The sequence below is a fragment of the Glandiceps talaboti genome, chromosome 9 (genome assembly GCF_964340395.1).
Source record: "Glandiceps talaboti chromosome 9, keGlaTala1.1, whole genome shotgun sequence".
NCBI lineage: Eukaryota > Metazoa > Hemichordata > Enteropneusta > Spengelidae > Glandiceps > Glandiceps talaboti.
Genome location: NC_135557.1, coordinates 21,733,080 through 21,745,207, shown reverse-complemented (window position 1 = coordinate 21,745,207; position 12,128 = coordinate 21,733,080).

Below are 12,128 nucleotides of genomic sequence, written 5' to 3'. Positions count from 1 at the left end.
ACTTACCTACATCAATGTCAACGTCCAAGATACAGCGATAACAAGAACATTCACTTGTCCCTGCAAAAGTTGAGCGCAAGCTCGTTAACTACTAGAGACTAAATTCTTATACATGTATGTGCCTGCGCAGATCTTTTATGCCCGAGGATATGCCATACTTGCAGGTTTGTGTAGACGAGATCATTATTCGATTAAAACATCATAAACAATATATATTGAACACCATACATTGACATATAATAAATATCAGATGTAGTCAACAAGTGTACAATACGAAGACTAAAAGGATAAAGTGTATGTTGTTGCTTAGTCACTAAATGCTAAGCTCGTGTTATTGTGAAACACTGACAGGTATAGAATACCAAATCAAATTAGAACTTACTATCTGTAATTTTTAAGGAATACGGTCCATTGCTTGTATCCATTGGATACACCTCAATATCCAAGTCTTGGGTGAGGATAAGCAAAATAAAATTATAAAAAATTACTGCACAATATAGTTGTATATGAAGACAGGGGTATTTAATTTGTACAATATTTAAAAAAAAATTTCAGAAAATGCAATATAATTACTAAAGTAGTTTTAAAAAGGGAAACGAAAAATTGAAATTTAAGATATTTGACGACGTAACAGATAGGCAATTTTAATATTGATATGAGTTCTTGACATTTCGTGAGATTAATATATGTAGCCCAAATGTAGTTTTTTGTAAATTCGTTTGATTGAAATGAATGCTTTCGTAATGTAATTATATGATCATTGTATTATAAATGGAAAATTATAAAGCATTTCCAATTGTCGCTGGCTCAAAGTGAAGTAAAACAATATGAAGTGTTTGCCATTACCTGTTGTTGCATTTGTGCTATTCCTGATACCATGACAACTGCATCTATACAAACCAACATCAAGATAGCAGATACTGTCTGTAAAATACAAAGAATACGTTATACTAGCCTTAAGGGCATATTGTGATCGTTAAGATGAAAGCTAATAAACTGATCTTTGTTAAGTGCCCCCAGGGAAATGCACACAATCATCTTAGATTATTGTCCAATTTCATGAAATGATGTACATTGACCCGAGAGACTACAGTATGTGTATACTGCGATCAAACATATCTACGCTAAAGTAGAAGTATTTCTACATTGGCGGTTGTCAGAACAAACATAAATACAAGAATTTAGAGAGGTTTGTTATTCAGCCTAATACAGAGTTACTACAAAACAAGATAATTAATCATTAATGAAGAAAAATGATGACTCGTTTTCCGAGTATATGTATTAATATAAATAACAAGGTCTTCTGTGCGCATGTCATACTATTCAACTAGAATCAAATTCTAGAATCAAGATCTGTAATATTTATTATATCACTACAACACTATGTCGCATTTGAGAAGACCTAAAACTAAAAAAAAACGAAAGAAAACAGTTCTTTAGTTCCGGTTATCCGACCCCACCTATTTTATCACTGCCGACCCTAAACATTTTTTACGAATTTGAAAAAAAATTTAAAATTACACAAATTGTGAAGTCTCGCAAGAAATAGTAGATTCAGACACTGACATCAACTTTAAGAAGACAATATAAAACTAAATACTTTGCACGTAGATGGTTGTTTCATGAAAACAGTTGATCGCGACATTTGGGCTGATCAGACAGTCGGGAACGTCGGCAACGCACGTTGTAAATTATATCAATGTCATTTGTCGTCGTTATTTCGTGCCCTTTCTACTACATATTAAAATGTAAATTGTCACACTTCAAGTTGATAATTATTTACTTTAATCACTACGTGCTTCACACCTCTTAATGACTTCACGCCCACTGGGCGGCAGTTTGAAACAAGATATGGTAAAGACTTGACTGTGGTATTGTTAATTCATGAAGATTCTACTGTCAGACGAAGGGTGCTTCGTCCGGCCGCGGTCATGACCGCGGCGGGACGGCTACTTGATAGGCCGCTTATTATTAGGCCTAAGCATTCTAAACAGTTATGAAATTTAGCAATTTAGTAAATCATGCAGGTTTGAATAAACTGTTTACAGATCTCGATAAAATGTGTTTTGTTATATACATTACATTACATTACATTGCAAGTTTAAATAAAGACAATGATGAAAGAAATATGAGGAACAAACGAATAAACTAAATATAACTTACTATAAATACAGCCTTCAGGTCTGGCACATACACAACGATACGACCCTTCTGTATTGATACAAATATGATCATATCCACAGATGTAACCACTGGCACATTCATCGAAGTCTGGGAGGTGAAAGGTTAGGATATTGTAAGTCATATATCTATTGTAAAGTGCCAGTGCGCATCATTAATGGATACTAAGCGCTATATAAATCCCTTTATTTGTTTTATTTTTATTTATTTGGTGCCTAACACTTCTTTGAGTACATAGTATACTGTATATAGTGACAATCTGTCAGGATCGTCACAAAACGTGTCAATGAATTATGTAATTAGGGTAAATGTGCAGGTAATGGCCAAATGATGGGTGCTGGAGGGGGGGGGGGGGGCTGGTGAACTTTACCTTGAACTATGATAGAGGTATATGTAATGAAGTGTTTAGCAGCTGAGCATGTAGTCTTGCTGCTAGACGTTCGGGCTTTCTTTCGATGCTATAACTATAAGCGAACGAAGTTCGCATGTGAGGGCTTGCCCGAACATCCTCGATAGCATTGTTCGGCTGTGTGTCGTATTTTATCGGAAGAACATCCGAGGGCTAGCTGATAGACTACTGAGCATGGCGTCTGTTATTGTAAGTAATTTCGTTGTTTACATACTACAGCCTGTTCTGTAAATATTCCTTTTGTTTACTACATTCTTGTTCAATATTTAAATCAAATTACTCAGTATATTAATGTTGTATGCAAGGCTTATGTTAATGTTAATTTTGCTTTGATTAATTCGATTTAATCTTCCTGTTGGCTAAGATTGGGAAGAACTTACCAATGATGGTCAGATTTGCATCCGAAGAACGAATCATGGGTATTTGACCGGAAGCAGTGACGTCACATCGATATATGGCGCTGTCATTCAGTTGGCTGTCGTTTATCTGTAAGTTGAATTCCTCTTGCGATACTGCTCCGACAATTGAATACCGGTCTGCATCAATGTGTGCATTTTCAATGACGTTATCAACACTTATGAAAGTGTCGTCTTTAAACCACGTTACGTCACCATGTTTGTGTATTACGTCACATTGTAGGAGAACACTGTCGTGTTGTGTTGCCATCGTACTGGATGGTTGAAGCTCGAACCTTTGCACTGAATAAGAAAATTTGAAAATATCTTACAATGACTTTAATGAAAAAGTAAGTTTTACTTGTATATGTATATAATGTGGCACATATTTTTTAAAATCATTATGAAGTATTATATAGACAGAAACATGTCATAACATATCATAATATATTACAAGGCAATGCTGTACAACAAGATGTCAGATTACATTCACAACCACTTCACCTGTAGTTTGAATGTTCACACATCCGAAATTTTAGTTTATTAACTATGTCATGCTTTACTGTGTAGCGCAGTGCTATGGTGTATCGTCAAATCTATAAGAAACGTCGTACCTATGCTAACAAATGCAATTACATTTTGATGGGGGAGGGGAGGAAGGGGGAGGGGGAAGGATACCAAATCATTAAAGCATAAAAGTGCTTGGTTTGTGTTCATTTACAAGTGGACATGACTCCTATACAATAAATGTCTCCTAGAGAAGAAAATGTTTAGCTTAATCTATGAAGTCCTATATATGTGACATTGCTTCAATTCTAAGACGTAAATATATGTATTCATTGTATGATTTGAATGAATTAAAACGTTGAAGCAATATACTTACAAGGAGTCACAAACAATGTAGCTTGTCTAGAAACAATGGCCTGACTGTTGTCTGCAGCATCTACCATACACACATATATCCCTGCATCTTCTGGTAAACAGGGTGAAACACGAAGATTGTATTCCCCGTCAGTTATACCACCAACAATGGTTATCCTGTTATTATTGGTCGTTACAGCACTGTCAGTACTCAGACTCACACCATTACGTTTCCAATACAGCATACCATCTTTCTTATTAACTGCACATTGTAGTGTAATTGTCTGGCCTTCAATTACTGTGACGTCACCAGGCTCAGTCCTGAATGATTGTGGTGTATCTGACAAACACACAAAACATGTATCAATCCATTGCATAGGCTATACATGTATCTGTCTTCACAATGTTTGATATGCTTTACAGTTATATAATGGCACGCATCTACATGTCCGTGATGGTAAAAATAAAACAATAAATTACACACACTCACACGCGCGCGCGTGTATGTGTGTGTGTGTAACATTTACATAGATGTAAACCTCGACACTACTACCAAATTTCATGTAAGTTGTCAGAAAACCGATATATATCTACAATAACAATTCAACATCTCCAAATCTACTAATATAGATAACCGAAATCTTATGTGAAATCTGTCGTTGCACAGAAATGATAATCCACATTGTGCACCAAGCTGAATAACGCTGACACCATAACAGATTTTCGGTCTGAAGATGGATTCAAAACTGCAAACTTTACTAAATATTGTTTCACAGTTATTTTTCTGAATCTCCATAATTTGCATTTGTACCAATCATGTAATGTTAGCAGAATGTTGCAAATGAAGTAGAACGTGGTGGTATTTTAAACGCAGAAGTAAAAATTATGTGCAAAGTGACAATGAATCAGTTCCAACAATCTTCAAGATCACATAATATATTTTACTTTGTAATGTGCCTCTCTTTTGTATTTTAAGGGAAAACTAGATACTCATTGGAAAATACTGAAACTAACCTTGTACAGTGACTGTTGCTACTTGTGATATGATAGACGGCGGTACGTCGTTCGTATTAATACTACAAACGTAACTACCTGATCGGTCTATAGTAGCGTCAGTTATCTTCAGATCATAACGACTACCAATGTGGATGATTTGTATTCCCTGGTTACCACCACTAAAACTACTCTCAATAGTACCATCAGTACTAAGACGTTCATCATTCATATACCAACATATCGGACCATGGCCAGTCAAAGCACCAATATTACAATTTAAAGTGAAGGTGGAACCTTCTTCGACTGTGATGCTTTCCGGCTGTTCGATGAAATAAGGCAAACTAGCATGTGTCAAATCTGCAAGGCATCAAGAATCAGAAATTAGGTTAATGTTAGGGTGAGACTGTACTAAACGAAAACTGGACAGTAGTCACAGTGATACACAGAATACATACCAATATACAGTAATATCCATATGGGAGAACAAAATATCAGTTTCATGTTCAGGTAAGAGTTCACTAACTAAACCAGCAAGTAGATACCAGTTCTAAAATAGCGACGTCTTAGAAGTCTACATCTTGCCTTATATAATGATCGGAAAGTCAATTCTAGATAACGGGTGTCAGCGTTAACGTTATACTGGAGACAGATCAACAAGTGTCTCTATATCTGCGTCTCTTACACAGACAGTTATGCCCACGTCGATGCCATTCCTTGTTTATTGACATTTACAAGGGTACTTTTACCGTACTTGTTGCGTCGAGGAGGGACCTAGCTGAATCGATAAATTTTCTTTTATTCATGGCCATTTGTCAAATCTATGTATTAGGCCTCTTTATAGGAAAGAAGTTGAATCAGATCATTCACGAGTGTCGAGTCCTTCTGAACTCCTCTCGGATCTACGCGTTCTTTCCAGTCAGTAAACGCCCCAGGAATTCTTCGCTTAATCTTTTATTTATGCGAGGGAAGGGACACTTCACAAAGAAGCAACATCGCATTGAATTTAAGAGACCAAAGAATACAGAATGTAATTGACTTGTCAAATCTGATCGTCAAACGCATCCACAACCATTCGCTTCTTTGCGTGTGTTAATGTCAATGTGGATATATGTCTCTAGGCAGAAGCTGTTTGTAACAAACACATTAAGGGGAGATGATACATTTACACTGTCAAGTCATTTATCATACTTTGTGATCAACTACTAAATCATTGAATAAGGAATACTAACAAAATAAATCACTTTCGTTGTCAAAACTATGTATTCATTTTATCAGCCTCTGCTTAAACTTCGAAATCTTCGGTACGACATTCAAATATGGATGTAATCTTTATTTATACTGGATAGTTATTTAAGCATATAAACACTTGTTTCCAAAGATGTCCAGTGAAGGCCATCCCTTATGGGTTCAATATTAATGCAGGAGGAAACCGGAATACCCGGGGAAAACCTGCGTTGTTCGGTAGAGTCGTGGTAAACTTAATTTAATCGAACCCTGAACGGGGTTCGAACCCCGACAGCAGTGGTAAGAGGCACTCGGCCACCAACAGACACTACAACCCTGCAATACAACCCTGTAACAATGTAACAGAACATACAAAATAATAACCGTTTGTAAAACAGTTAATGTCTTCGACAATGTTTCTCCTAAAATACAAGTACTAATGACATTGACAGGGGAAATTAGACAAATTAACACTATATTTTAAAATCTTTTCTAACAACTGCCATGTACCGTACTCTCCATAAACAGCTATTTCTTTGCATTGTTGATGTCATTGCTTTTAAGAAACATACCCATTCCTGGTTAAATGAAAATTACAATCAGGGTTCACAGTAAAAAGGTCACAATTATATGAAACATGAGCCAATTCTACTACAATTAAACCTTAAAAAGCGACAACAGACCGCATAGCTCCGAAGTCACTGTTGAGGACATGCTTGTTCTCTTCACACGAGAAGTACTGTAATTCTTAGCTTTAAACTGTGATCGGCTGCCTTTAAAGCCTTTCACTTGGATTGAAAAACAGATATGCTTCGAAAACATAGCCTTCTATCGTATCGTACTGTGTCCAAACTGAATCTCACAGATTGACCTAAATGCAGTAATTTGTTAGCTGGACGTGGTGAATAAACTTGAAACGTGTATAATGGATAGCTTTAAAAATTTGCAATCTTTCTTTCCATACCCTCCAAGCCGTAAACAATGAAGGCTGGAAACAGCAGTAGTTTATAAATAATCAATCAAATTGATTGTGTATACCTCCTTGATTAAACATTCACGTAATTGTCATAGCGAAACTCAGCAATACTAAAATATACAAACTCGCACTCAAAGTGATTGAGCTGAAGGCCAAATGGACCATAGACACTTAACATGTAATTTTCGAATCGGAGACAACACGTTTGGTTTATTTTCTGAATACTATATCACGATGCAGACAATCTCACAATTTCAGCAAGCAATTAATGGGTAAGTCTACAACAACGTCATCGCCAGCTATTTAGACAGCATTAGTAGAAAGGTGTGATTGCATGAAATCTCCTCGTGCATTATTCATATATAAACGTAATCGTATTGTACTGTATTATGTATGTTTGTTGATACTTTTACATGTTACTTTTCTACTCCAGTGTCCAACTCATGACACTCTATCAGTTATCATGTATTGCCTTTCACATGTGGAATGATAAATCCAATGTAAATCTTCATTCACACCACACCACAGCGAATGTTAGTTTAACACTGAATGAAATCAGAAGTGTTAGTTCGTACTTTTTTATAACACATATATAATGCACAATTTTAAGAAAATAATTCCCGTCACATTGTATACTAATTAAATCTTTGCTCGCTTATGATTTGTCAAAAGATAAACGAAGTGCAGTGAGTTGCTAAAGAGGGCGCTCTATACAACTGATATTGCTGGTTACGTGAAAAGGAATCGATTTCAAGAACACTGAAAACAATGGGAGAAAGCAATAAATAGCATGGTAGTAGAATGTCTCTAAAAAAGACAACACATCAATATTAACAAATAAACCTTTAATCTATACGTTATGGATTATACCATTTGTGTTGGTTCTACAAATTTGATAGGAAAAAACGTCCTTCAAGATATGTGAATAATTTCGTTCCAGAGCACAATGTCTGAATATTTACTATAGGACAGCTACATCTTGTACATGTAAACACGATCGAACAGATCCCCACAGTCCAAGACGTGACATTCTTTCGTTTACAAGAATGTTTATCTCATATATGTCATAAACCTTTCTACACATTTGTTGGCTTTTTGCAATGTATTAAGTTACAAACACAGACTTAGACAATGTTGTTTCACATTAATATTTCAAGTAGGAAGCCATGATAATCCAAAATAAATACACGATCCTCATCCATATGGCCACTTTAAAACCTTAACATAAAATAAACATACAGTAAGCCTATAAACGTTTTTTGAGAAAAGTGCATATAACCAAAATATCTCAAACTCAGTAGCCAATGATAACGACGAAGCATTTCGTTTTGTTGTCAACATCTATTCGATCATTAATTTCCCAAAAGGCCAATTCCATCTACATATTATACAAATTGTGACAATCAATATCACTCTACTCATATTTTAACACATCTGATTTAAAACCAATTATAATGATAACTATATAATATCAGCAGGTATTTTCTAAAATTATGATTACTTCGAGGACTACTCTATCTAGAGTTCGTTGTTTTTTTGCATCAACAAAAAACGATGGCTATTCAATTAAATTACAATTCATTTCCGCATATCGCTTATATCAACTGAAGAGAGCAAAATGTCCCTGAAATTAACAATACATATTTTACTTCATTACTTGTATTGACTTATTCTCTTGAGATCTCGTATTGCACGATGTAGCGAGGATGTATATGATTGCAACCGATTATACTACCCAGCACACTATTCAAAAAAGTACACAGTCAATGTAATCTCATTACAACAGAACCATTCCCTTAGTACGAAATCCCGTGAGAATACGTCTTCAATTTGTATTATTGGCCTAACCTATAGCTACAACTTCTTGCAGGTTAGTGTTTACTGTCTCTGTTTGATGCAACCACACAGATACCAATAGGAAACTGCACATGGTACATTTTATAGCAGTATTGAATGAAGAAGGTTTCTCGCAATATTTTCTCTAAATGATATAAACCAACGTGCCACCACGGAAACATCAAAAGCACACATAGAAATATTGTATTCTGTATGTCTATGTTTATTTGCAGTACGTCTACATGGCTTATTTCATTCAGACTAGATATATCAAGAAATTTAGATCATGCTATCTTAAAATTTAGAATGTGTCACTTTTTTATTGGTTTGTTCGTGGTTACATCAAAACACAGCCTGGGAACTCTAACCAGCAACAGGCTGTATATTATTACCGATACCCTATCGCACAATCCCCATTGTAATTCGTAGATTACTGGTAGCAAGTCTTGATTACTCTATTCAATTACGACTCACAATTTTAGTATAACTGCAGATACGATGACATCGCCAAGGTCAATTCAATCATCATCTGATCCATCAGAATAATTGCAGGTCAAAGGTCAATGCTAAGTGATAGGTCTCTCATGTAAAATGCGAACATTAAATATGCATGTACTGTATTTATTTGTATCACTGCATTTGTTAATGATCACGCATGCGTATTAAATCTGACGCCAAGTGTTACTTATATGCGATTTTACACTTGTTGACGCTATCATTGTCATTCTATTTCAGTATATACTTATCGCAGCCTTAACAACATGAACGATGTCATCTCTTATGGAATTCCTGGTACGTTCTGTATTTTATTCACTGTTCGTTTATTGTGTTCTATTTTGTCTGTCTTGGTTTTCAATCTATGATAAATACGTTTTAGTACTTTAGGAATTTGTGTTTGCACTGTCCGTACATTGACGTGTTAAAACTCAAATCGAACCATAAATGTATATTAACACGGTGGCTGTGTAACTTCAGAATCCACGTAACTGTTAATATTCTCTAACGCTTTCATTCGTTTCCTTCACTGTGTCATTCGATAACTTAATCTATTTGTGTTTTCAAAAGGAAATATATTATATATACTTACTATTATTAAATTACACGATAGCTCTAACTTTACATTTTAAAAATCAAACTGTAAAATTGAACTTATAATACTTTCAACTTAACAATATATTAACCATTGGTGCACCGTAATCGTGTCTTCTATGCTTCACTATCATGAAACCAATATTTTGACTTGCATTTCTCTCTTCATTGAGAACATGTTTTACAGACAAACACTAGTTGAAAGTGTTACTAAAATTATCCATATTACGTGTATTGAATTGATCCTTAAAAGTTCATATAAACTGCTGATTCTGCCATAAGTCATAATATTTTTAGTTCGTTTTCAACAGAAGACCTAAGTGTTTCTTTCGTTTAAGAAAAAAGATTTACAGATAAGAATGACAACATTGCGACGTACATAGAGTGATGTGTAGTGGTATGGCAAGGTTTGATGACCATTTAAACAGATATATGCTTAGGTATAGTGAATAATTGTTACTGATGTATTTCAGTCTCCAAACACTGAAAGAATATCAAATTTATACAGCCTTGTTATTAATGCAAGCAGTATTATATATGGTTAGATTCAGTTATGATGATAAGTACACGATTTACAATCGACTATCGAGGGAGAGAATAGTGTGATTAGATAGATAGATAGATAGATAGATAGATAGATAGATAGATAGATAGATAGATAGATAGATAGATAGATAGATGCATGAATGTAATTACGGATAGGTGACCGAATGCACTGAATAAAACTATACATGAAGGTGGAAAAAATGTTATAATCTTATGCCTGGCTGAAACCAAAAGATACAACAGTGACAGGTGAAATCATCGCGCACAACAGAACTAAAACTATCAAGTTAAGAGTTAATTGTTCTTCTATGAGAAGTAATGACCTGTCTATTTTATCTTCATTTTAAACATATATTTCATTTTAACATTTCTGTAAATCACAGCATCATTGTGTTAATTGTCCATTAGTCAATGGCACAGAGTTGAAAGCAGTTTAACTCAATCGCATGGTGGAATATTTTCTAGGCTCTTAAGGGGTTTCAACGTTGATGTTTTAAATATCCTTTTTTTTCATATTCCATTTCATTAATAACATATATAATATTGATTTGATAGTTATTTTAGAGTCATATCGATCTATTGCCGAATATCCGGCAATGTTAGTTATTGCTGCACTTTTTTGTCAAATCGGTGCAACTTGACAAACATATGTTTTTCCTTTTTTTTCGTACATGTTCTTGACCTTGTTCGAACCCTCGATTTTCTGAGTATAAAACTGCAACCTACATGTACATGGCGAGATATAAACTAAATGACCCTTAGTACTGTATTGCTATCAAGAAATAGATCTGAGTAAACAAATAGGCTTATCACATCAAATGCGATTTGCTGAGAGAAATGATGGATTAAAAGATCACGTTCTGTCGCGGCGGAAAGTCTTACTGGTATAATTTTGTATGTGTACCTATAGTATAGTCTCGCTGCCAGACTCGTGACTATCCTCCCTAATCTGTTTATGTATGCCGAGCGGCGCAGCCGCGAGAAGAGAGGGACTATTCTCTCTCTTCTCGCGGCTGTGACGCTCGGCATACATAAACAAATTAGGGACGATAGTCACGAGTCTGGCAGCGAGACTACCTATAGTATGGCCTGACATGCGAGTTTCCTTTAAATGTATACTTTTAATTCTGGCTTCCCATGCGCTCTGAATATCAACAGCAAATTTGATAATAACCTATTCTGGTTTCCTTCCTGAGTAGTATGGCTCTCAACAAGGATTTACATATCTTAACTTGTCTCTGTGGAACGCATAATAAAATATTTCTTTTACAGAGAATAAAGAAAATGACCAGATTTTAAAACAGCATGAAGCTTCTATAAGTACACGTTCGGCGTTTACTATTACTAATGTGTCCTAGACTACATTGTAATGTTTTAGCGATTTATACATTGAACTTTCACACTGAACCAACTTACTACGAAACCAGAGTGACTATAGGGTTTCAATCAGGTGGCGTGAAGGTTTTTTTTTTTTTTTTTTTTTTTTTTTTACATGTAACATGTTTTTTTTTTACTAATTTCATAAACAAAATACAGACATTGATAGCGCGCACGTACATGAAATGTTACATTTTATTTAACTTTGAACACAAATAAATAGTTTTGTGTTTGAATC